Source organism: Gorilla gorilla, chromosome 17 (assembly GCF_029281585.2).
Source record: "Gorilla gorilla gorilla isolate KB3781 chromosome 17, NHGRI_mGorGor1-v2.1_pri, whole genome shotgun sequence".
NCBI classification, from domain to species: Eukaryota; Metazoa; Chordata; class Mammalia; order Primates; family Hominidae; genus Gorilla; species Gorilla gorilla.
In genome coordinates, this window is record NC_073241.2 from 76,961,925 (window position 1) to 76,988,707 (window position 26,783).

The following is a 26,783-nucleotide window of genomic DNA, read 5'->3' on the forward strand; positions in this document are numbered from 1 at the left end:
GGAACTAAGACCTAGAAAGTAATCCCTGCTGCCCTTTCGCTGGCCCAGGAAGGGGTGAATCACAGATCAGTGTCAGAGGTGCGATGAAAACCCAGGAGTTCTGATTCCTGGGTCACCATGCTCCCTTTGCCAAGGGTGGAGCCGACACCAACAGACTCTTAGCTCCTGTGCCCTGTGCATCCTGGTGTTCGTGCACGTGCTGCACGGGTGAGCCTGCCTGAAACTGAGCGTGTGGGTTAAGGTACAATATGCTTCTTATAACCACTCCAAACTGTACAGACATGAGAATACTAGGGCTGTCATTGTCATCAAAGGATTCCTTTAGACGTCTTCTCTCAGTTGTGTAGATAAAATGCAGGTTATAAAGATGCAGCTTGTATATAACTCTCTTTACAACACCCTACTGCGTAAAACCATCCACACCTGGGTGTGCCTGCCTAGTGATAGGCTTCAGCATGGCTGGTATATTATAATTCATGGACAATGGTAACTACTAATGATTTAAAGCTGAGAGGGAGAAAGAATGAGTTGGTCTTTCATACAATATATCTGTGATAGAGAAGAGCCCTGTGACAGAAGGTGGGAGTCCTGGGTTCTGGTCCCAGTTCTTTCGCTTACCAAAGGTGGGAGCTGAGCATCACTCATCTTTAAAATGGTGAGAGTGATAACAATAACTTGTAGACCAAAGGCAGGCCCCCGGAGCAAATGATTTGGGGAGATTCCTCAGGCTACATGATTTGATTATATTACATTATAACAAACATGACAGCAAGCTAAAGACATAGAATGTGATTCAGTTTTAGTATGTGCACACACACATACACGCACACACACACACACCAGCTCTGAAGTCAAGATCCCTTTAACAGATTTGCTTATTATAGGTGACTTAGAAAATGTGAAGGCTAAACATGAACCATAGCCTGAGGTAGTCCTGCTAGAAAGCCATGTGCCTGTCCTGTCAGTCTCTCCAAGACCACTTGTAGAACAGCCCAGAATGCCAGATGGCATGGGCAGTGTGATCTGAGGAGTGCCATGAACTACATGCTCTAAAAATTTCATCCCCACCAGCTTGTATCTGGAATCATGATGTAAAATTGCTCCTATGGATAAGAATGTTAAAAAAAAATTGAGTTCAAACGTAGAATTAATGCCCAAGGGAGACATTGCTGTTATTAGCCTTAACTCTTTAGCTAGAACTCATTTCTAGCTAAATTTCACTTTTAGCTAGAATTCAGTTCGATTCATTTGTCATCTAACAGGGTCTGGAAAGATGCATAAATTTCCACTAGAAGAGGAGAAAGGCATAAGACAGACCTCAGCTGTCGTCCAGGAAAGGAAGGGCCGCCAGTCTGGAGTGACAACTAGGGTCAGTGGAAGTCTGGGCAGTGGAGAGGGGAATCCTGAAAATAAGTTGCTTACTTCACTCAGAGTGTTCCAAGGACTGGCCTTGGCACCAGCATTGTCCAGGGGCCATGTCAGCTGATGTATTCTGCTCAGGGCTGTGAGGGCCTCTGAGAAGCAGAAGAAATGACTCCTGCTTTCCAGAGCTTATTGTCCAGCTGAGGCTATGAGACATTACAACATTCAGTAGGAACTCAAAGGGCATGGAGACTCAGAGCAGCATGGAGACTCAAAGAAGAAATCAGACTAACTGCACTCGTGGGAAAGGCTCTAGGGAGAAGAGGCCAACTGGAGAAAAGGCCATCCAGGACTGGTCCGACAGGGGTGGGCAGAGGGAACAGTGAGGAGAACAATGGAGAGGACCCACAGCTCACCAAGGCTACTCCAAAATATCCCACCAGTCACAGGGTCTCCTGAGTTAAAGTGTTATGTGGGTCATAGGCCAAGACTCAGACTCTACCCACAGTGACCAAAGTCCAGACCGCAGGCCAGTGGGTAGGAAGCATTCCCTGCCTTCCTCCATTCACAGGGCAACTCAGTCCTAACTCGTGTGCTGTTTAATCAACACAGAAGCCCAGCATGGACAGTCAGAGCCTGACAGACTTCAGAAAGCTTCTCCTCCAGGAATTCTTATTTTTGAGGTCATAGTTCCTTTAAGGATCTAGAGAAAAGTATGAACCAACCCTCTCCCATGAAAAACATGCACCTGTGAAATACACATACAATTTCACAAGCTTCAAAGACCCTCTCCTACTCCCCTCCACTGCAGAACCAATCCTTGAACCCCAGTTAGTAAGAGCTAGCCCAATCCTTTCATTCTGCAGAGAAGAGGATCTAAAGTAGAAGAGTAACATCCCAAGGTCATCAAGTTAGAGCTGGACCAGAACCGGCTCCCTCTTTCTAGTAGTGCAGTGATCTTTGGCAGTTTTTACAGACTCAGGGGTATCCTTAGGTATCCTTTCATATTTGTATCAATTGCCATGAACATACTGTGACAAACCATCTCAAAACTTAGTGACTTGAAACAACAAGCATTCCTTTAGCTCTTGAGTCTGCAGGTCAAAGATTTTAGGCTGGACCTGGTTGAATGATTCTTCTGGTCTCAACTGGGGCTGCTCCTCTGGAGGCCAGCTGACTTACAGCTTTAAAGTCTTACAGCTTTATGCTTACCTTCTCCCCATCCCACCTACCAGACCATGCACACATACATACACACACACACACACACACACACGTGTACACTTCTTTTCCCCTGCTTCAGCCATGTCTGACCCACTGTAGATAGACTTTCCTATTTCTGCTTAGCGGTTAAAAGAGGAATATCACGTCTTATCTTAACCTCCTAATGATCCTCCAGCTTTCCCCAGAGAATGGGTCTATAAATTGTACAGGACGGGGAGTTTAGCCCACTACATTCGTGGTCACCTTCAAAAAAGGTGGCCCACCAGCCAGTTTCTTCCCACAAAACAAGGCATTAGATCTCCTACAGGGCACTTTCTTGGTTAAATCACCCATGCTACTCCAGCCGTAGCAAATCTAATCCAGGTCCAGTGCATAACCTGAAGCAACCACAAATGACCCAGACACCAGGGTGCCACTAAGGTAACCTGGCTTATATTCTGCCATGCACAGGCACTTCATACTGAATGCTGCAAATTGGCCACCAAAATCCTCTGTTTGGGAGGACTAAATGTTGGCCGAACAAAGAGAAGATGAGTCACAGGATTTGTGGTGGTTGTCCTTATCCTACTTTTTCATTTCCCTATAAAAAATGTTGCACATCTTTGTTTTAGAAGAGCTGTATCCTGGGACAATTTTATGGCTGATGAGAACATATCTTGATCCACTCCACATTTCAGTGTAACCTTGCAGTATACCTATAACACTGGAGGCACACATCTCTTCCCTAGCAGCCCTTAAGAACCTGAATGGTAGAAAGAGGGAGGATCACAAAAGTTTGCTTCCAGCTCTATACTCACCCACAGGTGATTCCATATTTGTTTGTTTTGACTGTTTCTTCTTAATTCTTTTTTTTTTAAACTGATTCATTATATTGATGTCACTGACTAGCTTACCATGGTTCTTAATTACTTGCAGTCCGATAAGGGTATCATCAGGTTAACTTAGTTTCTGTTTTATGTAATTACAATACCAAACTCCTCTCTTTCATCGTCTGCCTTTCCAGTATGTTGGCCACAGAGCATTGTCATCCTCCCCATAACCCACAACACTCAGAGGGCACTCAGAATGAGGATGGGTAACTCATTATCTTTGTCGATCTGCCCGAGTTAGAATCCCTGCTGGTAGTATTACTTTCCAATATATGGGGCCTGTGTTCACATTGTTGAAATGTTTCTTAATTAAGAATCTTTTTTTCTGTCTTATGCATAAATTAATCAAGGTAATTATTGTAGCATTATTATTATTACATTGTACTTATAGAGCACTTACCTCCAAGGTGCTCAAAGTAGCTTATAGATTTTTTTAATCTAATGAACTCTAGTAGCCTCTAGGCAAGATGGAGAGCAGAGCAGGGATTAGAGTCACATTATCGTTGGAGAAATGGGTCAGGCCAGAAGTAGGGGTGGCTGTGGGTTGCTGCAAAATAACTCATTCAGATCCATGTTCTCCCTGTCTGTGGAGGTATGAGAAGCGAGCAAAGGGCTATCTTTGGGGTAGGAAGAGCTCCTTCTCTACCTGCAGAAAGCATAGGCAGGTAGCAGCTTTTGAGCCCAGAGGGCTCCTCCAGCAGGGTTTGGATCTAGAAAACACACAGGAGATATTAGTTGTTTTCTCCCTTCTTCTAATTTCCACCTGCCATGAAGTTTGACCAGGTCCCCAGACTGCTACTTTGTGGTGCAGGAAGCAAAGGGTATAAGGAGAGAGGAGGAAAACTTAGCACTTGGCATCAGCACCAGTTTACTCTGACCCTGACTCACATTATTGCATTTTCACATGCCTCTTTCTGATGCTCTACATTTCTTGGGAGCAGCTGAGCAGGGTAGACTTAGCCACAGACAGGCACCATCATGGTCTGGTGGAAATTCCTGTGCTGATGGAGATGGGGACGGGGGGCGGGGTCCAGCTCACTTTAATTTGACTAGAGGGCAACAGGAGATAGCAGCATTTTGTAAGAGCCTTGAGTTAAAACTTCCTGCATTAAGTACTGACAAATATAGAATGTGTGATGGGTGACTCAGAGAATGACCGTTGCAAGTACCACACAAAAATATTAATAACAACAACAATATCAAGGTACTGATCTTGCACGTCTATTTCTAGGTATAGATCATAGACTTTCTCCTCTCTCACAAGATTGCTAGGGTATGTATGGCTGTCGACGTCCACATTGTTATAACTCAGCAGAATCTAGTGGTCACTCATTAGCATATAAGCATATCTTATTGCTTGCAGGGGATAAAAATGGTAACTGACAGTGAGCAAAGACAATCTCATGATACATTTGGTAACGATAGGGTCTCTGCTTCCAGAAGACTCTCATCCATTTCATTAAGCAGACCCAATTCATGGTGATCCATGTGCTCCCTCAGCATAGAAAACCTCTTTCCTACCCTTGCACTGTCTGCCTTAGTCAGTACATCCATTAAGTCTCAACTCAGGCATCATTCTTTCATTTTATAATAACTTTTGACAATAGTGCCCATCCCTAAAAGACCAGGCATTATTCTGGGCACTGGGGTATAGAAGCAACAAAACAGATTGAAAAAAAAAAATTGTTGCCATCACAGAGTAGGGAAGGTGAAAGGACAGATAACAAAGAAATAGCAAGTTATCAAGTAAGTTAGAAAGCTGTCAGTGCTATGGATAAACATTAAAGCAGGGAAGAGGTACAATTTTAATAGAGTGGTTAATGAAGCCTTTCAGAAAGGACTTGGAGGGGATGGGAGAGTGAACCATGCAGATTTGTGACAGTATTCCAAGTAAAGGGAACAGGGAGTGCAAGGTACCAAGACCAGAGGATGGTTGACCCCTTCAAGGAAGAGCAAGAAGCAAAACAGCTGTCAAAAACAGAAAATAACAAATGTTGGCAAAAATCTGGAGATTTGGAACCTTTGTGCACTGTTGGTGGAAATGTAAAATGGGAAGCTGTTGTGAAAAAAAGTTTGCTAACTCCTCAAAAAGTTAAACATAAAATTACCAAATGACCCAGTAATTCCACTTCTAGGTATCTACACAAAGGAACTGAAATCAGGGACTTAAACAGATACATGTACACCAACATTCTTAGCACCATTATTCATAATAGCCAAAAGATGGAAATACCCAAGTGCCCATCAATAGATGAATGAATAAGCAAAATGTGGTATATCCATGCAATGGAATACTGTTCAGTAGACCACCATAAGGACTTTGACTTAGACTTTAGGATGGGAGTCGTGGAGGTGAGGAAATGGGGTGTGACATGATCTGACCATCTTTTAATAGACTTCTATGTTATGAATAGATCAACGAGGGGCAAGGATAGAAGCAGAGACATCAATGAAGAAGAGGCTATAGAAAGATTCTGAGCAAGAAATGACAATGGGTTGGTAATGGTAGTGCAGGTGATAAGAAGAAGTCATGTTCCGGATGTATTTTTTCAGGTAAAGATAAGTGTAAATACCAATGAATTGGATGTAAATTATGAAAGAATGAGAAGAATTAAGGGTGATTCAAAAGTTATTTGACCTAAGCTCCAGAAAGGATAATGTTACCATTAACTAAATAAATAGTAAGATGGCAGGGAAAGCAGGTTTGAGGATAAGAAGATCAATGCCTCAGTATGGAACATGGATTTAAGTGCTTATTAAACATCCAAGTACAGATGTCTAGTAGGTAGTTGACTATATGAATCTTGAATTTGGGAGAGCAGTTCAGATTAAAGTTTTTAGAGTCATCAGCATGTAGTTGAGACTAGTTGAGACAACTCAAGAATAATAGAAAAGGAGTATCCCAAGGACCGAGCTGTGGGGGACCAACATCAAGTGGTCAAGTTGATGAGGAGACTGAGAAGCAGCAGTCAGTGAAGCAGGAGGAAAAATAGGAGTATGGGATATCTCGGAAGCCAAGTGAAGAAAGTGTTTTTAGGAGAAAGAGTGATTGACTGTGTCCAATGCTATTGATAGTTCAAATAAATAAGGACCAAGAACTGGCAATTAGATCTAGAAACATGATGACTTGATAAGAACAGTCAGTGGAGAGGACAGGGCAAGAGCCTAAATGGGCAAGTTCAAGTGAGAATGGGAGGAGAGAAATTGGAAACAGCATATGTAGAGAAGCCTTCTGAAGGGTTTTGCTAAAAAGAGAAAGAGAGAGGTGGGGCAGTTGATGGAGGGGAAAGTGGAAGGAGTTGGGGTCTCAGAAGCTCAGAAGCTCCTCTGTTTCTCTGGCTGGTTAGGTGCCCCTCCTCTGGGTTTACACCCTGACCTTTGTGTGTATGCCTTCCCAAGCAGGCTGCAAGCTCCTGGGAGGCAGGAAGTGTGTATCTTAGTCATCTCTGAGTCCCCAAGGTCTAGCAATGTGTCTGATATACAGCAGCTCTCAGAAAATATTTGCTTAACTGAACTAAGTACAAATTTGATCATAGGCAGATTGATTTGCAAAGGAGTAAAAATTGGTGAAGAAATTAAAAAAAAGAATATCCAGCAAATCATCTGAATGGGATATGAATCGTGAATCAGGTCCTGGCCCTGGGATGTGCTTTACATCTTGGAGGGAAGATTTTGTGCCTTTAACAAACAAGATGGAGCTCTCAAATGCATTTTCCTTAATTTGACACTCATGTCTGCCATGGTCAAGTGTAGATAAGTGTAGCCTATGAAACCAGTGCCACTAGAAGAAATGTACCCTATGTTAGCAGGACTCAGCTATGAGGTCAATACCTGATGACATTAAAGGCTTGATTCATTGGCCAAAGTAAAGTCAATTGTTTTGAATTTGAATTCAAGTGACTAACAGCAGCTTGCTGGTCCTGCTTATTTCTCAATTTTCAGTGACTTTTATGAAGATTTTTAGACAGTGGACATCCAGATGGAGATGGATTTGTGCTTCCTTTTCTACCCTACAGTAAGAAGCAAAAAGGCCGCCATATCCTCCATAGAAGGCCAAGAACGTAATAACTCTTACTCTCCCCTTGGCTGAGTGACAGCTTAACAGCTAACATTTAACTCTGTGCCAAGCACTATATTAAAGCATTTTACATGTATTAACTCATGTAATCCTCTCAACACCTTCATGGAATTGATTCTATTACTGGTCCTGTTCTCTGGTTGAGAAAATTAAAGCACACAGAAATTAGATTAATTTATCCCAGGATACGTGGCTTATGAGTGGCCATCTAGCTCCAGCGTCTGTGGTCTGAACTATACCTGATATGGCCTCTTTCTCCTCTAAAAGGGTCTAGACTCATAAGAAAAGGCATCAAAACTTGCTTTTACTTCCAGGTGAGTTGGGTTCTCTATGGAAGGGCTCATTTAACTGGAGGAAAAGAACCAGCTCTTGATTCCACATTTAGCACTAGAAAATTATTCTTTAGAAGACTAAACATCCATCATATGTGTATGTCCTTAGATGAGTCATTAGCCTCTCTAAGTCTTAGTTACCAACCCAGGAAATGAGAATCATCTTACCTGCCCTATGTAAGACTGGTTGTCGGCAGGGTTAGACTGACAGCCAGTGGGGAAGAGTGTGGCCTAAGAAAGAGGAGATCCAAGACCCAGGTCTGGCTTTGCCTATGACTGCCAATATGCCCAGGAAACATTCTTGAACTTTGTCAGTTCTCCTGTCCTCAGCTTCAAAATGATGACATTTGGCCTCCAATAGTCCTCTCCATACTAACACCCTCCATTTCGTGTGAAATGAAGAAAAACAAGGCATTGTTCGGCTTGTTGGTTTCCTCCTCCTTTATGTTGTGTGTTGACATTGCCATTGGCCATAGCACCCTAGATTGTCCAGCCCATCACTTGGTGCAGCTTGAGGTCTCATTTTGCCTGGCTAAGAGGAATGGCACCGTACCCATGTGTGTGCCCTTGGAGGCACTCTAAACAACTAGCACACACAGGGGCCCCAAATCATTTTTGGTGAAATGGGCTTATTGCAGTCTCTTCCAATTTACAGATTTTGTAAATCTAGGAGAAGACTGGCATTTTTGGAAGACCCAAGGAAGGGGGCATAAAGAAATCTTTTAGTAAACCCAAATTGCATTCAGTAACCTAGACACTTTAAGAGAATACCAGGACCACATGATTTACAATTATACAAGGTTCTGCAGGTCAATTATGCTACAGGGTATAACAGAATTAGATTATTACATGGAAAGTGGTCCTGCACCCTCACTAACACTAGAAGGGAGTGTCCCTTTTGATGTTTCCACACCCATAGGCTGCCCCTTTTTTTTTTTTTTTTTTTTGAGATGGAATCTCACTCTGTTGCCCAGGTTGGAGTGCAGTGGTGCAATCTCTGCTCACTGCAACCTCCACCTGCCAGGTTCAAGTGAGTCTTCTGCCTCAGTAACCCAAGTAGCTGGGATCACAGGTTCCCACCACCAAGCCCACCTGATTTTTGTATTTTTAGTAGAGACAAAGTTTCACCATGTTGGCCAGGCTGGTTTCAAACTCCTGACCGCTAGTGGTCCACCTGCCTAGGCCTCCCAAAGTGCTGGTGTTATAGGCATGAGCCACTGTGCCCGGCCGTGCTGCCCCTTTCTTGATTTCACCAAAACTGTAACCAAGTGCTTGACTTTGGGACCAATGGAGTTCTGGGATGCTCTCACCAGTCTTCCCAGGAGGCTCTGCCTCTCCAACTGTCTACCTGTGCTACAGTCCTAAAACAGCAACACGATGCCTCAGCTTTTACTCCTTGACGTGTGCCACAGACATAGGCGGTGATGCCTCATTTCCTGCCTCTCCGAGAAGATGCTGCTCCACCAGGCTGTGGGCCCAGATGAGCACCAACACTCGCTTGGTTAAACCTATGGAGATGAAAATCTTCCTAAAGCAGATTAAGCTTCCTTGCCTTTTTTACGGAGTAGTATGAATATGAGTTAGGCTTTTTATTTAGTGGCACCTGGAAATAGAGAATGTAGAAGGCCCAGCATAGATGTCTTAGTCCATTTGTGCTGCTGTAACAAAAGATCTGAGACTGGGTAACTTATCAGGAGCAAGATTTATTTTCTCACAGTCCTTGAGGCCAGAAAGTCTAAGATTAAGGTGCCAGCAGGTTTAATGTCTGGTGAGGGCCTGCTCCATCAATGGGCCTCATCTCACAGTGCCATCTTCACCTAGTAGAAGGCAGAAGGGTCAAAAGAAGATGAATCCTGTGTCCTCACATGGTAGAAGGGTGGAACTTGTCCCTTCAAACCCTTTTATAAGGGACAAATCCATTCATAAGAGCAGAGCCTTCATGGCCTAATCACCTCCTAAAGGCCCCACCCCTTAATATTACCACAATAGGGATTAGGTTTCAACATGAATTTTGGAGGGGACACATTCAAACCATATTAATCAGCTTTCCACGTAGATGCTCAAGTTTTGCAGAACACTAGAGCTAGAAGACCTTAGATTTCACCCAACACAGTGTTTCATTTCCTCATTGCTGGCACCTGGGTAACAAGTGTTCTTTGAATGAAAGAATGCGTAAATGAATTAGTACTGAGCTGTAACACACTAATTCCTTTAAAAGCTAAGAAAGTGGTTAAGGCTATTTGCTCCTCTCTCCAACCACAGACGACCATGACTCCTTCAGCAGATGTCTGCTTTCTGTGAGTGTCCTGTCTCTTCCTTCTCTGAGGTTTCACCTGCCATGATTTACTACTCTCTGTGCCTGCCTATGGAAGCAACTTCTCTTTTCATTTCACCAGTTCCAATATGTTGATTAACCAGAAACCAGATAATCAATCTTCCTTAGGCGGTACAAAAAGTAAAGGTACCCGGACTCTGAGACAGCACCAAAGAGTCTCTCCCATTGGCCAAGGGCTTGAATTTCAGTGTATCAAGAGATGAAACCTATTTTGACTGGGACTTACCATTCATTCATTTATTCAATGCTTATTTGGTTCCAAGCATTTGGACCACTAGATAGCTAGATTTCAAAAAAGTGAAATATCACTTTAAAAGTGAAATGGGGGCTAGCCTAGCCCATAAAACCAGTTCTGACATGCTTGACCTGAAGTGAATAGGTTTTCAGTTGGCCTTTCCAATATAGGTCCTTTATTCTACTGTCTGCTCTAAAATGTAGATGAGTTTTTTAGCTCAAAGATTGTATGGTTTTATTAAAGTCTTTAGGCCTCAGACTTTTTTATGCTAATTGGTTCCAAAGAGTAAATTGAACCCACTTTTGAATTTTACTCATCTGGCACATCAAGGCAGGACTGAGGCTCAATTAACATTTCTCAGTATTGATACTTAAGGTACACCATATTGCTTTGGCCAACAATGGGTATTCTCCAAAAAAAGAATTGCTAATAAGGCCTTGTTTCAAGGATTTTATTCCTAGGGCTTTTCACCATAAGTACCTGATGGTATGAGGCAATACATTCTGTTGAGTACATCCCTATGTAATTGAGAAAGCCAGTCTCATGACTTTTGAGCCAGCCGTCCTCGACTCCTGTGCCTGCTGGCTGCTGTGACTGCAATAGAGTCACATCCTGATGTCTAAATATATAAATGTGCAAAGACAGTTAACTAGGACTTATTTGTGCCTTGGGAATTTAAAAAAAAGTAATTAACTGGTATTTTTAACGCATTTTCTCTTTACAGGATGATCTAGTTAAATGGTTCAGTTATAAGATCAGGGAATTTGGTACCTTTTGAAATAGCCCATCTTAAGTGGTTCCAAAGTTATCTTAATGGGCTGATAGCTTGCGCTTTGTCTCCCGGAGAAGCTAAAGGAGAGGGCACAGTTGATCTGATGAGCAGGTTGAAAAAGACGCAAGAACACAGAACAAAGAGGTCACGGTCAGCACCCACCGTGGTCAAGCCAGGAGTAAGCAGTTCACTCCCTGGGCTCAAGAATGTATTTAAAATATTATCTCAGATTTAGAAAAAAAATTTCTATCACCAATGCAATTAAAATACCCAATTTATAATCTGTAAGGAATAAAAATATCTCTAACTTCTTTAGACATCAAGCTACAAATTCTATATTTGGATCTATTGGTCAGTCCACACTGTTAGCTTAGGGGTCAGGAGAGTTCTGGGTAAGGTGCACTGTCCACTAGCATCTACAATGTGTAAAATGTGTATAATAGCATGGGAAGAAAGATAAAGTGTCACCAGCCTCCAAGATGGCCCCCAGTGATCCCACCTCCTGATCTTCGTACCCTGTGTAGTCCCCTCCTATATTATATCAGATTTGTTCTACATGACCAACAGAATATGGCAGAAGTGATGGTATGGTATTTTTGAGGTTGGGTTATACAAACACTACAGTCTCTGTCTCTCTCCCCTCTCCCTCTCTGTTTCTCAGATCATTTGCTCTGGAGAAAGCCAGCAGGCATGAGAGGCCCATATGGTGAGAAACCGAAGCCTCCTGCCCACAGCCACATGTGTGAACTTAGAAATTAGAAGATCTTCTAGCCCAGTCAATGGCTGTACAATGGCTACAACCCTGGCTAATACCTTGACTTCAACCTCACGAAAGACTGAGCTAGAACCACCCAACTAAGCTGTTCCTAGATTCCTCACCATCAGGAACTGTGTGCTGTAAAAATGCTTGTTATTATAAGCCACTAAATGTTGAAGTGTTGTGTGACACAACAATCTGTAAATAATTCAGAATACTAAAATATGAATGGGAACACAAATGTACAGACATGGTATAAGGAATAATTGGATGGTCACAGTGGGTCATTTCTGCCCTCTCGTATCTCAGAGCGATTACACCCTTTAACCTCTACTTCTCCCCTCTTCCTGAAAATTCTGCTCAGGGCTTAGGCTTCTAGGAAGCTTATCAAAGCTAGCCTCTTTGCTTTTCATTGGTGTTATTTGTGGGTGTTTATCCCATTAAGGCTGTGGGGTCCCAGCCCATATGGCAGCTTTAAACCTGATGCCTTTTTAGGCCCTCAGCTGTCTGAACAGGAAAGACCCTGGGGCCCAGAAGATCTCTCACTTCTTAGCACAGTGAGGCTGCTGGGCCTTTGACATTGTGTGCACATCTCTGAAGAATTAGAGTTGGGGCAAGAAGGAACAGAAACCCTGCAAGGAAGATCCCCACCCACTGCTGTCTTTTGCTGCTATTTCAGATTAAGTAAAGCAAACCCTATAGATGGGAGAGGCGCTCTTCTGAAGATGACATTTTCCTTAACTAGATACAAGGAGACAAGTGACCTGAGACAGGAAAGCAGGCTAGCCAAATAAATGAGAGTATCAGCCAGAGTTCTTCATGCAGGAAACAAATCATTTAATTTGTGTTAAGCAGAAAATGATTTAATATGCGAAACCGGTGCTTAGAAAATTAGTGAAAGGGCTGGAAGAGCTTCCTTTAGGCTGGATCTCTGGGAATGATATCCTGAGCATGCACTATGCCCAACTGACCAACCATGAAAGGTGGAAATCAGGAGGCCCCAGTGGACCTAGTGATGTAATCTGCAATCTGGGGAGGCAATTGCTGCTTTTGCCGCAGCTCCCTTCAATATCCTCAGAGCTTAGTGTTTGCACCTGCAGCTCTGCTCAGCAGCCTAAGGTGTCCACGCCGTTAGCCAAACTCTCAGGAAAATTGCCTTGGCATTAGTCCCACCTTCCAAATCTCACACAAGTATATTTAATGGACAGAATTCCATTCTCAACCAGAACCCTAGAGGCCAGGGAGTCAGTAACTTTTAGATTTCCAGACTCTGAAATTCAGAAAGGCACATTACAAAGAGGTTGGATTAATACTTAATACAGATTAACCATTTCTAAGGCAGAGGGCAAGCTCCTAACACCATGGCTGAGCTTCTTTCTCTTCTAGATGTAAAATTAGAGGAATCTAGATGTGCTCAAATGAGCTTCCAGATGACAGGTTAAAGATAACTTCTGTACCATTGAGGTGGCTGAGGGGACAGCAAAGGATCCTCTCTAGGGGATCCCAATTGAAGATGACTGAGCCAAGTCTTATTTGCATGATCTCATTCCTGTTTCCTTCTTTACCTGTTGCTATCCCCACACCTTTGATAAAATCTCATCTAAATATTTCAGCTGAACTCAGCTGGAATTAAGAGGAGATTTTTATGGCCAAATTAGGGGCAAAGCATAAAAAGGGAAACATGATGGTGACAGCAGTAATTATAGTGAAAGATTCCCAAGAGGAAGTAAACCTTGGGGAATGTCTTAGTCTTCTCAGGCTGCAATAACAAAAATACTTTAAAAAGGATGGTTGACTTATAAACAACAGAAATTTATTTCCCACAATTCCGGTGGCTGGGAAGTCCAAGACCAAGGTGCCAGCAAATGTGGTGTTGATTTCCTGATTCATTGATGGTAGTCTTTTTGCTGTGTTCTTACATGGCAGAAGAGGTGAATGAGCTCCCTGGGGCCTCTTTTATAGGGCATGAATCTCATTCATGGGCTCCACCATCATGACTTAACGGCCTCCCAAAGACCCCACCTCCTAACACTATCCCTTTGGGGGTTAGGATTTCAACATATGAATTTTCAGGAGGCATAAACATTCAGACCACAGCATGCAATAAGCCTCAGCCACCCTCTCTGCACAGACATCCTTTCCCTGTGCTCATCTCACAGGATACAGGCTTATTGTTGTGAAGGGAGCTAGTAGTATTCCTGCGAGCCAGACACCACAGCTCAGACTCCTTCCCCCAGCCCCATTCAGATGTAGGAAATTAACCAAGTGTCTTAACATCTTAGGCCTTCACCGCCTCATCTCCAAATGTCAGGGGGCTGAGCCAGAGGAGCTCTCCAGTTTCCTTCCAGCCCTAAAATCCATGAGTCCAGGCTCATGTTTATACCAGAGGAATAACAAGTGAGAAGGAGGAATGGGGCTGATATCTCTACCACCTGCCACAATGCCACTAGACAGTGGAAAAGAGATCCCTTGAGAATTTGAGTGAGTGTGGGTAGTTGTCAGAATAGGGCAGATTACCATCAAGGTCAATTGCAAGAGCAAGAAGCTCATCTGAGATCAGAATGGCTAGCAACAGGAGGTGGTGGCTTCTGGAGAGTCCTTGCTCTGAAGATGGTCTTAGGTGTCCATTCTGGGCCCATTCATTGGCACCTTCCTCTCCCAAATTAATGTTTTCTTATAGACCTGGGCTCTTTTAGGGCAAGAGCCCCATCTAAACCTGTCAGCCGTCAGCATCTGAGTCTGAAGCTTTCGCCAGCAGGCATGGGAGGTGAGCTCTTCTCTGTAAGAGCACTTTGGAAGTCATCAGGGGTTATACAGATGGAAGGGATTATCATTGAAATATAATTTCAACAAAGGTGGTACAATGCTCTGTTCCACTATGATGAAATGTGTCATTAAATATAGAAATAGATCAAGCACCTTCCCACTGAGATCCTCTGGCACCAAGTATCTAGGTGAGAAGCTGAGTAGCTGTGAGAGCTCACCAAATGTGAAGGAGGTGGGAGGAAAAATTCCTCACTAGGGAGATACACTTAACTAGACCTATAAATAGCCCGATCGCAGCTCGTTTGATTAATTTGGGGAAAAGGAGTAAAAGTGTTTTGACAATTCATCAGATTTCATGCTTTCAAAGCAGTTGCTAATGTAAATATTAGCATCCAAAATGAACAAATTGTCTTTGGTAATTAAATGCCCTAATTTACAGGTTCCATTAGCAGAGAACAGAGATAATTTCCCCCCTTAAATTAACTTTTCTCTCCTTCTCCCTTCCCTGTCTCAACTTGATAAGACAAGTGGATGTGTGGGGGCTCCAGAGGGGGCTGGAGGAAGTTTACTCTCTCTTGGTCTGAGTGCAGAGGACTGAGTCAGTCCCTGAAGGCAGAGCTCAGAAAGAGTGGAGTGAGTACCTGCCCCCAGAAAGCTTAACTCCCAGTGGCTGTGGCACACTGAGAAATGACCATCCCAGGGGCCAGGAGTGGCCTGCTGTTAGGGTCAGGAGTTCTCCTAGTAACTGTGCGAGATCTGCCTTCTGTTGTCTCTCTCTAGATCAGGATGTACCCCTTGGAAACCTATACTGGAGAGAGGTGGCCAATGACCGAGACCCCAAGGCTGGCCCCCAATTTCTAAGTCATCATATTTGTTCTTTCAAATACCTCTACCTTTCAGGATCTCTCTTATTCCACAGAACTCCTCTAAGGAGCCTAAGACTGTGCCCTATTACTCAAAACTCTTGGTTGACTACACTCCATGAAGTGCTCGCTGGTGGCTACTACACATAAGTCCTGGAATGTTTGCATTCTCGTAGGGGGCTACAGACTCTTAAACCAGCATCAGCCAAACAAATTGAGCTGAAGTTAAGTGGCCAGTGACTCACCACAGTGCTGAGGGAGGAGTTTGGACAGGAAGGCCTAGCTTCATCCCTCAATTCATACTCCATTTCCTATTATCCTGTTTTATTTAGGGTGACTAGGTGAGGTGAGTGAGGCTCCTAGGGTGCAAAATTGAAGAAAGTGTAGAGCTGGCATTTGCATGCCTCTGACAGTGAGTTCCTTCTCAAATCTGCACCCTAGGAAGGTGGCAGCAATATCAGCCCCATTCCCTGTCCTCACTAGTTATTCCTCTGCCATAAACATGAGCCTGAACTCATGGCTCTTAGGCCTGGAAGGAACTTGGAGAGCTCCTCTGACTCAGCCCCCAGTGTTCAGAGGTGAGGCAGCAAGGACCCAAGGTGTTAAGGCTGGACCTAGACCTGGATGGGGTGCCATGGAGGAAGATGGGGGACTTAGGAATGGGATTGGTGGCTGGGCTCTTTGCTCTTTGATCACACTACACACACACACACACACACACACACACAGAGAGAGAGAGAGAGAGCCCTGAGAAGACCTATAGTGAGGCAAGACTCCTCACTATTCTTCTAGGTCTCCAGCACATGGACAAAGGGAGGAAAGCACAGAGGATGGCTTTGAGAGAAGATTGGTTAAAGAAAGCGATAAGGAGAAGTGGGAAAGGGTCACCAGAACCCGTGGCCTGGCCCCATGGGATCTCTGTGAAATGTCCTCCTTCATAAAAAAAAAATATATATATAAAATATATAAATATATAAATATATTTATTATTATTAAATATATATATTTATAAATATATATATATCTCAAAAACTCAATAGTTACTCACATACTAAGAGCCTACTATGTACCTAGACGGTTCTAAGTGTGGGGAAAGAGTGGGGAAGCAAACAAGTGTAAGGCATGTAGCTTGCCCTGGAGGCATTGGCAAGCCTGTAGGGGAGAAAAAGAAAGATTTGACAAGTTAGCAAATCATGTAAGTCAGGAACTTCCAGCAGGAACAGGAGTGACTGCTGGGGCAAGGGATCTATGGGGATACAAGAGCAGGTGTGTAAGTCAGAATAGGCTAGGTTATGCTGCAGTAACCAATGACCCCAAACTGTCTGTGGCTGACAACAGCAACAGTCTGTATCAGATTGATTTCCAGCTCACTGCACATGAACAAGCTATGCTCTGTTCCATCATTTTCGTTTGAACCCAGGCTGATGGAGCAGTCTCTATCCAGGACATTTCTATTTGTCATGATAGAGAGAAAAGAGAAAACCAGTTGGTAAAGCTTCTCCTTGGATTGTGATACTTGTCATGTCCCCTCACAGTTCATTGAATGAGATCCACTCATGTTATGACCAAAGCAAGTCACATGCCCAAGCCAACCACTGATGGAACAGGGAGATATAATTCTCCTCAGGAAAGAACAGAAAGTATCTGAGAATAATAATACAATCTCCTACAGCAGGGAAAGCTTCCTGGGGAAGAAACAATGTGACATGGGTCTTGCAAGATGAATACATTTGAAAGAAAACATCAGTCCAGAAAGGCAGCATATTCTAATGATTAGAAGTGCAGGTTCCAGAAGCAGACTGCCTGGATTAAGCTCTCTGTCCCTCAGTTTTCTCATCTGTTATATGAGAATATGAATAAAACATATTAGACAGCGTTGCTGTGAAGCTAAATTAATTAATACAAATAAATTTTGAGGGGATGGTGCCTGGAACATAGTAAATAAATACCTATAAAATATACTAGATGAATACCAGGTCTTATTATTATTTCAGATTTTGTGGAAGCCCAAAGGATTAAAGATTCAGGGTGCATTTGGAGGACAATGCAGTACAGAACATTCTTATAGAAGTAAAAGAGTTACAGTAGACAGGACTAGCAGACAACCCCCAAAAACTGAGAGAATCAAGCCTGATTATGGAAGACCATGGATGCCAAGCTAAGAGGTGTGGGTGTGACTGATCCATGAATGTATGGACCAATGAGCTGACTCTCAGTGATCCCTTGGAAGTGTCATGGGGGTTTCCATTAAGTTTAGGTCAACTCTTCCACTGCCACAGGGAAATGGCAGTCTTAAGTCACAGTGGTGTCATGCACTGCTGTGTCAGAGCTCCTTCTCAGACAAGCTAGGTGACCCTAGACAAGTTCCTTTACCTCTCTGGGTCCTGAGTCTCCCCCTCTGTGAAAGGAGAGGCAGGCTTCAGGATTGGCAGGGGCCCTTCTGGCTCAGCCATCCCTATCACTCTTCTCCACTCTCCCAATCTACATCGGGCCTGGAACTTTCAGATGCTCCCTTACATCCCACCCTACCAACCTTTTACCCACTCCCTCCCACCCCAGTTCACACCCCCTCCCACCTCCATCTCCAGCAACCCCAGCTTCTTGTTTCCCAGGAAACCCTGTTTTGCCAACAGTGCCCAGAGCACAAACATGCAACCCAAGCAGCCCAAATGAGTCTCATCCCCTCTCTCCACCCACTGGAACACAGAGGACCTGGCTGGTATTTAATTAGTTTGCAATATTGCATATCTGTTAAATCTTTTAATCCATTTAATAAAAAAAAAGTTAAGACACATACACACAACTAACCCACTAACAATGGCCCCAATTTGTGTTTTGTCTGACTGGGAGTAATATTCATGTCTACATGAGGATGGCATGTAATTAACATGTCATAATCAAAATGACTAAGTTTGACACATTATAATCACTGCATGGAGATTATAGCATAGCCAGGGGCGATCCACACAGCCTATCTTAATATAATTTGCATAATGAAAGCATGGTGGCAGTAATAGCTTTTTTCTCTTGTTATCATAATTTCACCCAGGGCTGCAAGGGGCTTCCGCACTGTCAGATGTTGCCTGTTAAAAGTCATTGTGACTTGAAGAAGGCTGCAAAAGTGACCCAAAGTCTTGAAAAAATAGCTTGATGACTTGTCCCTTGTGAACAGAGTGGGGCAATACCAGGATGAGCCCCCCAAAAATTATTCTACAAACCCATACCCAGCAGGCATTGGGACAGGCACTGGGAACTTGATGTCCTCAGGCCCCTTGCTTGCTGAGGATGTGAAATTACCTTCTGATCAATGGCAAGTGCTGATATTCCTAGACCCCAGGCAAGCATGGCCAGACATGCATATCCCCCTAAGCAGACCCCTCACAGTTTGACAGTTGCCCAAATGGGGTTCTCATCCATCTAGGGCCATGATGCTGACCCTAGAGGTCAAAGGTATGGGTCTGAGAGCCATGCCGGCCAGTCAGTCAACCTCCATTTCATGGTCACAGACCATGTCCCTAACCTGAGTGAGTGCCTCATGGAATTAGGTGAGAAATTATGTGGGAAAACATCCACTCACACAGCATTCGCTCTTCCCCTAATTTGCCACAGGTTGCATTTAACCTGCCACTCTTTTAGCTCCCTGCGAAGCCTGCTCCTCTATGCCGGCCAAGGGCAGTTGTTCTCTATCAATCGCCCACTCTGTCCTCTTGCTCCTTCCTCCTCACCTCCTGCTGCCCCAAGCCCACTGTCTGACTTACCCGAAACCTCAGCTAGAGACCCACTTTTATTTAACCTGCTGATACCCCCTCAGTACCACCAAAAGCACTTTTATAAGCATTACATTTTAATCTCAGAGAATCATATTAATTGGGACAGGAGGACTTTTTTGACTAGGGCCTGAACTTGGAAATAATATCCCCATACAAATTTAGAGCATAAAAATACTTATACTCACTTCTAACAAAGGAAAGGGGACACTAATAACTTTACAATGGAAAAACCTTCACCAAGTGATCAAAGTTAATATCACCAGTGGCAAGCCATGTTGCTATCACGTACCCTTGACCTCATAAGATGAAAGAGTACTTCATTTCTGTGGCATTCTTCCTCTGAGTTCAAAACCCCGGTCTAATCATGAGAAAGTATCAGACAAATCCAAGCTGAGGGACATTCTTCAAAATACTTGACCAGAACTATTCAAAAGTGTCAAGATCATGGAGGAGAAAAATAAAAGACAGCAACTGTCACAGGTCAGAGAACACTATGGAGACAGGACAACTAAAGGCACGAATGGTATTCTGGTTGGATCTCAGGACTGAAAAATATTATTTGTGGAAAAATCCAAATAAAGATCATAGTGTAGTTAATAGTATTGCATAAATGTTAATTTCTTCTCAGTTTTGATAAACGTTCTATAGTTACATAAGATGTTAACATTAGGTAAAACACTGGATAAAATTGGGTGAAGGTATACCTCCATACTATCTTTACAACATTTTAGTTTATTCAGGCTCTATGAAAATAAAAAGGTTTAAAACGACATTTTCAAAATGTCACAAAAAAATATTGAAACTGCGGAGATCTCACAAGCTTTTAGCAAACTGTCACAGAATCCAATCTGAATAGAAGTCTTTGTTCCCAACTACATTTCCCCACGGTTTAGCAAATTCTGCCCACCTGGCTGATGGCTCTTGTGACGCTAAGCTATAATTACATTTTGGTTTTCATATGAGAGGGTAGAAAGAAGAATCTGAATCTATGATCATAAACTACCCCAAAATGTAGAGCTAACTCATTCCGTGGAAGCCTGCCAACCACATAGCAAATGGGCTTGTTTTCCACCTCGTATGTGATGTCATAAAGACACAGATGAAGGTGATTCAATGGTGGTTAAAATGCATAAGAAAAAAGAACTTCTAGTAAGATCCCAATAGAACTGGAAGAGACCTTTGACTTCTTGGGCCTGACCCTCTTTTTTTCTCTGAAGGGACTGAGGCTTAGAGAGCTCAGGGTCACACAGCAGATTGGCATAGAGTTGGAAGTGGGACCCAGCTCTTCAAATTCCCAGCCCAGGGATCAGAGTAAATTCACAGGAGCTCATGTGCAGAGTAGACTGTGAGGTGGTATCCTGGTCACCCATCTGTCCTGAGAGATAGAGAACTGCCAATGCATACTTCAAAGTCCTCCAGGACACATTGGCTAGTCTTGCTCTTCCTCATGGATGGTGTAAGCCTCCCTCTGCTTTCACGGCCACTTTCACCAGCTCCACTTTGCCTGGACCTGCAAGCTGCACTCCTGCACCCACCCAGAGATGCACTTTCTAGATACATTTTCTGGATGAGGCTGGATGCTATTCACAAGGCCCCAAAGCAAAGAGCTTTGTTGCCAAGTCAGGGCTGTTTTCCCCCTGCCAACACCCCTCCCTTATTTTTGGGGCTTGTCATTCACGGCTGCCTGTCAGTCATCCAGGTCCTGGTAAGGAAATGAGGCCAAGGAACTCAGGCACAGAGCCCCCCACTGCGAGGGAAATGTTGACTCACAGCCAATGCATTTTAACACAGGGAAACTCCCAGGAAAATCAGAGGGCTGCGCCTAGGCTCCAGGGCTTTCCATTCTTCTCCAGGCCTGGAATTAATGCCATCATTTTTTTCTGGGCCAGGAAACTGCAGGAAGGCTCTCCTCCACCATGGGCAGCCCTCCTGCCAACCAAAGGGGCCACTGCTCCACTGCGCAAGTTTCACAGCACCTCCTTACTCAGAGACAGCCTTAGATGTGGCAATATTATCTGAAAAATAATGACTGGCCCCCTCCCCCTCAAAAACATCCCCTACTATGTCCCTTCCTGGTGCCTGGAATTTCTCCACTAGATTTGGATTCCTTCGAATTAAGGAGAGTTTTTGCTTTGTTTTTTAACCTTTGTCCTTGGCTGCAAGGAACAGAGTCCACTTAAAGTCCCCTAAGCAAACTGGGGGACACTACAGTAACTTCTGAAGGAGGAGGACAATAAGAGACGCCTGGCCATGTGAGGAGCACTGCTCCCCATGATAAGCTTTGCCAAACCCCTAGATTAGACCAGTTGCCTCCTTTATCTCTCCCAGCTTTGTATAACTTCCCTCAGCACAGCTAATACTTATACAGTGATTCTTAGAAATATTTGCTTCATTTCTCTCTTCCCATTAGAATGTAGGCTCTGAAAACTCAGAGGCTGTTTTGATGTGCTGTCATGTCCTGGTACTAGCCTGGTTGCCAACACGGAGAGGAAGAGCAGTGAATATTACTGAAAAAAAAGAGAAGGGAAAAGGGAAAGAGGCCAGCCTGACTTTAACAGCAATAACAACCTCAGAGAGGAGGCAGAGGATGCAGCTAGGACCACCCAGCTCCTCCTAGGACATAAGAAGCTAGCCTGACACTGGACCACACAGCTCAGTGTGACCACCTGCCCCATTCTCTAAGAGCAGCTCTGACAGTTCACTCTGTTTCCAGCATTGTGAGATAAAAATCAACCCTCCTAAAAAGCAAACTGAATTTTTCCATATTGGAATTCTGTTTTCGACATTAATCATCATAAAGATCAAGGTCCCTACACAGAAATTCTTCCTACCAGTAACGTTTGCCATCTGCAAAGGCAAACTAAATACAAGACAAGTACATGCAGCCATGCCTCAACCAGACAGAGCATGTGCACCCTGCAGTGCTATAGGAGGCATTCAAATGAAATCAAAGTTTTGATAGTGTGGAGTCATATATGGGATTTTATTTTTGTGTTGTATTTACCTCCCCACTCCCAAAGGCCTGTAGCCCCATCCATGAAAGCAAGAAACTGGGGCATCATTATAGGCTTCCGTTCAGCAGCAAGTTAACAGAATACCTGTTTAATGGGTCTTCTTGTATGTCTCACAATAAGTCAGAAGCAGGCCAGGTGCAGTGGCTCATGCCTGTAATCCCAGCACTTTGGGAGAGGGATGTGGGCAGATCACTTGAGGTCAGCAGTTTGAGACCAGCCTGGCCAACATGGTAAAATCCCATCTCTACTAAAAATACAAAAAAAAAAAAAAAAAATCAGCCAGGCCTGGTGGCACATGCCTGTAATCTCAGCTACTCAGGAGGCTGAGGCACGAGAATCACTTGAACCTGGGAGGCGGAGATTGCAGTGAGCCGAGGTCGTGCCACTGCACTCCAAACTGGGTGACAGACTGAGACTCTGTCTCAAAAATAAAAATAAAAAATAAAGTAATCAGAAGCAATTGCCTACCTAGCATATATGACAACTGCAAGAAATCATTGGTTAAAAACTCTTTACAATATTATTTTTAGCAACAAGTTTCAAATTTGCCTCCATTGTCTTATGCAGGGACCTTGGCACATGAGAGTCAGGGTGCCTGGCACCCTCTATTTCATCCCTAGCCCTGACCCAGGGGTAAGTTCTGCCTTCAGACACACCAGTGGCAGCCAATATTGGATCCCATTTCTGCCACAATTCCAGTTGTTGGTGTGTGTATCACCCATTCACACTGTTGCTTTGTCATTTAAGTTGACTAAGGGGAGAGGAGCAGAGTGCGTGTGTATGTGAGTGCACACACACCCACACACTCACACACCATTGATGCTGATTAAAGGTTTATGAGAAGCAAGAAAATCTGATAGGATTTGGGCAGAATCCGACCAGTTTTAAGTTTTCCATCCTTAAGCCGTTAAGTCCTCACAAGCCGTTATTTTTGTCCTTGATGTTGAAGGGAGACTAAGTTGGGGAATGTAAATGGCAAGGCCCAGAGTTGCTGAGACGATTATCAGATTTGTGTAAGATTTACTCTGCTCTTTAAAAAAGATCATGCACTCATCCTCAACTCTCTCTCTCTCTGGTTTCCTGCAACCCCAGCCTGCAGAGAGATCATCAGAAAATTCAACTTTCAAGTGAGGATCGTAAGCCAGAGAGTGCAGGACTCCATACCAGGGCAGATGACCTGTGGATTCCAGAAGCTCTCAGGAATTTTGCAGATTTCTCAAGGGCAACCCTGTCCATAGAACGGGGAAAAGAACAAGCCCATGCCTCCAAAGAGAAACTTCACAGTTTGCCTAAGTTTAACCTCTAGTGATTCATTCTCTTGTGTGTGGGGGCCTTCCGATCTCTGGGAGCTCCCTCAAAGGCAAACTCCCATGCAGAGGGCATTTCTGAGGACTGAAATCCAGGTGATAATAGTAACTACTGCTTTTTTAGCATTTAGTGCTAACTTTGGCATTTGGCCAACCATCAAACACTCTCTTCCATCATCTCGCCCCTCCACCCACAGCCCTGTGTTATCAATCCCCTTTCCCAGCAAACCTGGGGACAAGTTGACTTGTCATCACCATCTGTACCTCCCCACTTTACACTCTCTCCACAGTCCACTCCACTAGGGCACTGGCTGCACATGTCACCAAAACCACTCTTGTCAGTGTCACCAAAAACTCCAATGTTGCAAGATACAAAGGCCATTTTTCGGTCTCTTGTACTGAGCCTCTCCTAGAAGCATAAGGTCCCTGGGCTTCCTTGGCACCTCCTCCGCCAGCATCTTCTCCTCTTTTTGGCTGCTCCTGACATAGTTCACCCACTGCCCTCTCCTTCTACCACTCTGTCGAGTACTGGTGCACCCCAGGGCTCAGTCCTAAGCCCCATTCTTCCCTCTATCCATGTGTGCTCCTGCAGTCCCATGGTTTACACACCATGCATTTACCAATGCCTTTATATAGTTCTCCCACCCAAACCTCTCCCTGAGCTCCAGCCAGAATCACATATACAACTGCCTACCTGACCTCCCCTCTCAGATATATTACAGATCACTCGACTAGTAGCTGGCTAAGGCAGGACATAAAGTCAACTTCAGGTAGATCTGATCTCAAGGCCTGCATTCTTAATGACTCCTGGACTAGAATCCAAGGAGACAGCTATAAACTCTCTGAGAGAAGAGGCATGTCCACTCCAAAGATCTACCCAATGGCCTAGGACAGACTTATTCCATCACTTCTCATGCTGTGAGAAATCTGTCATTGTGGGATTTCCCCACTTAAGTATAACTAGGTTGTTACCTTTCCTGCAATTTTCAAACAGGGCAGATATGTTAGGGGTAACATGGACCCACAAACACCTGGTATGTCTGTGTCTTCCCAGAGTGTAAACTCTGCTCAAACGTGGACACAGAAAGGCAGACAGCAGGAGAAATCATTTTCCTACAAAGAGAAAACAGATGTGTCTTGGAAGAGAAAATGAGACACACGTTTTTGTAATTTAAAAAACAAGACTTCAAACTTCAGGTGGACACCTTAGCCTTCTGCCACAGATTCAAAGGATATAAAGTAGAACTACAAAGAGCTTAAGTCCTGACTCCTAGAAGCTTGTTTCTAATATCTGCCTCCATTAGCCTTCATCTTAAACCAGAAAGGTGGTATGAACACTCAACAAACTGTCAGTGTACTTTGGAAGAGGTGGGATAAAAGTGGACATTTTTGCCTTGCCTCTGATGTCTTTAGCTAAGCCAAATAAATCTGGAAAGAAAAATTAAATATTTCCCTAAAACCTCACAGGAGAAAAAAAGAGAAAGGCTTTCAGAAGTCCCCAGAGAAACAAGAAATGACTATTTCCAAAACAAAGTTTGATTTGAAATTATAAGAAGCTAGAGGTAGTTTTGAAAACCAGTGAACACTCATGAACTTAATCAGGCTTAGCAAAGCAGAGACAGAAATGCAGATTGGAAGTTGCCCCTGGATAGCTTGGCCAGCAGAATAAAACCCAGAGGCAGAATCAATTTTTTTTCTTTCAGATTAAAGCCGCAGCGTCTCTCAGTTGAAGGCAGAGGTATAAAGTCAAAGACTCCAGAAGTTCTTGGAAAATGATAAGTCAATCTCTTGACAAATGATCCGGGGCAACTTCGAATTCCTGTTTCTATCTCTACCTCTCTGATTACTTTAACAAGCACTTTCTGATTGGACCTTGGTAATTCCAGCAAGCCAAGACTTTCCATGGGTAAGCATAATTTATAATAGCCTTAGACACCACTCCTCCATCACAGTCACCTTTGTCATCATGAGTTTCCAAAGCAACAGGAGGTGAGTACACTTAGCCCTCCTGGAGTCTATATGTAGCCTGTAGTTTAACTATAACATTAGTTGATTTTCATCCTACATGGTTATGCTATGGTAGGGGCAGGATTCTGGAGTTGGTCCTCCTGGGTTTGAGTCTTAGCTCTACCACTTACTAGCTGTGTATCTTGAGCAAGTTATTTCATCTCTTTGAGCCCCAGTTTTTTCATCTAAGAATGATGATAATAGTAATATCTATCTGATAAGGTTGGTGAGAGGATGAACTGAGATACAGCAGGAAAGTATTTGGTGCTGTGTCTACAGCACAGCAAGTAATTCAATAAGCAGAAGCTATTGTTGTTACTAGAGATTTCTTAGTCAGAGGTGTCTGACCTTGTCATAGCCATTTTCTAATCCATGGTGTTGAGTTCATGCCTCATATGTACAAAGTGTTGTTCAGGAACTCCGATAATGTCTGTGATCTGTACATTTCACAGGACTTCACCTCACCCTCTTAGACTACTGGCAACCTCGCATCCCCTGAATTCCTGTTCAGGGAGAAGAGCAAGTCCTTCCTTCAGGGACTGGAGAATGACAACCTTCACAGAACCCAGAGATAGAGACTGAGGACTCAGAATGTAGACTGGGAATAAGAGAACTACAGCCAGGGGCCAAATCTCTCCAGCCACACCAAAAAAAAAAAAAAAAAAAAAAGCTTGATTGGGGTACATTTGACATACAAAAAAACTGCACACATTTAATGTATACAATTTGATGAGTTGGGTACATGCATACAGCCATGAAACTATCACCACAATCAATGTAATAAACATATCCAGCACCTCCAAAAGTTTCCTTGTGCCCCTTTATTGTTGTTTTTGTGGTAAGAGCATTTATCAAGAGATTACCCTCTTAATCTTTTAAGTGCACAATAGTCTGGTTACCTAGAGGCACATTGCTCTACAGCAGATCCCTAGAACTTACTCATCTTGCATAACTGAAACTTTATACCCATTGAACAGCAGCTGTTCGCTTCTCTTTCCCCATTCTGTGGTAACCACCATTCTACTCTCTGCTTCTATGAATTTGGCTATTTTAGATACCTAACATAAGTAGGATTATGCAGTACTTGTTTTT

At 43.6% G+C, this 26,783-nt stretch overlaps 1 long non-coding RNA gene across 2 annotated transcripts; it reads left to right on the forward strand.

Annotated features, from left to right (window-relative positions):
- Positions 1-35: 35 nt before the first annotated feature.
- Positions 36-26,482, forward strand: LOC109023968 (uncharacterized). 2 transcript variants are annotated; one of them, XR_002003440.4, is made up of 6 exons: positions 36-241; positions 1,263-1,369; positions 5,870-6,008; positions 11,869-11,913; positions 25,388-25,590; positions 26,144-26,482. It is a non-coding gene; the product is annotated as an uncharacterized lncRNA (long non-coding RNA). The 2 variants fall into 2 exon arrangements; XR_002003441.4 differs by lacking the exons at positions 11,869-11,913; positions 25,388-25,590; positions 26,144-26,482 and adding an exon at positions 7,398-7,507 and having other exon boundaries at positions 39-241.
- The last annotated feature ends 301 nt before the right edge of the window (positions 26,483-26,783 follow it).